Below are 1,135 nucleotides of genomic sequence, written 5' to 3' on the forward strand. Positions count from 1 at the left end.
ACTCTCCAGCCAAAGGCCACTAGGAACACAACTGTAGTTGAATAAATTGGTTTATTACTTGTTTCAGGAAGAATGCACACTGTGGAGAACCATGGGGCATCTCAGTAAGAGGGTGTTAGATATTTGGGCTTGTGTTAGATGATTTAGGAAATGGATCAAGGAAGAGGGATTTTGCTCTGGATTGAAAATTGTGGGGAGGCAGGGGTAATCCCATAATTCAGTATTTTAATAAGTATTATCTAGAAGGACTGAAGCTAAAACTCTAATTGAGGAAGAAGCAGCAGTCACTCTATTAGCCAGGATAGGGAAATATTTGTTCATTTGGGTAGGAGGCAGGCTTGTACAAACATTTGTTTTCGTCTATGTTCAGACATGATTACAGAGTGATTCGATTTCTGTCTAGATCCATCGTGGTCACAGAGCGGCCTTGTCTGCTGATGTTCTGTGAAAGTTTATTCCCTGAAACGTACCAAGCTCATTTCTGGCTCTGCACTTTATCCTTTACCTGGTATCTCTTTCCCAACAGGCTCCCATCTTGGTGCCTCCTTCCTAGACACTATCACACTATCACATCCTTTCTTTGGAGCACTAATCAATATCTGAAAGAATGTTGTTTATTTATTCATTTCTTTATCGTCCCTGTAATTTAGTTTTATGTAGAAATCTGCCTCATAACCAGGGGCTCAGTAGATAGATACACTGGCTGACTGAATGACACCGGGCTCATTTCTGTTAATACAACCATAAACAACCAGCAGTTTCTTTTTCTGTGTTTTTTAACGGAGAAGTAGGGCATTCAACAAAAAGAAGTAAAAGCAGCGAATGAAAGTGAATGTTGTATGGAGAGTGTCAAATGTCTCGTGGGACCACAATATGTTGGGATGTATTAAGACTTCAGAGCCTGAGACCTGTTTCTGAATTATCTTCTTTCTTTAAAACTGTGTAGAATAATTAAGTTTACGGTTCACTCTATTTTTCACTGTAGGATTACTCAGGATTTTATTTCTGTAACCGCTTTTGGCTGGACTCGGCCCGGGGAAGTAGCCCAAACCCTTTGCGCAAGCGCCCAGTATCGTCCGAGCGCCGAGAAGTTTACACCGCGCATGAGCAACTAGAAGCAGCCGAGCGGGAAGTG

This window comes from Artibeus jamaicensis, unplaced genomic scaffold, assembly GCF_021234435.1.
Source record: "Artibeus jamaicensis isolate MK-2021 breed Jamaican fruit bat unplaced genomic scaffold, CSHL_Jam_final scaffold_1019, whole genome shotgun sequence".
In the NCBI taxonomy this organism is placed as follows: domain Eukaryota; kingdom Metazoa; phylum Chordata; class Mammalia; order Chiroptera; family Phyllostomidae; genus Artibeus; species Artibeus jamaicensis.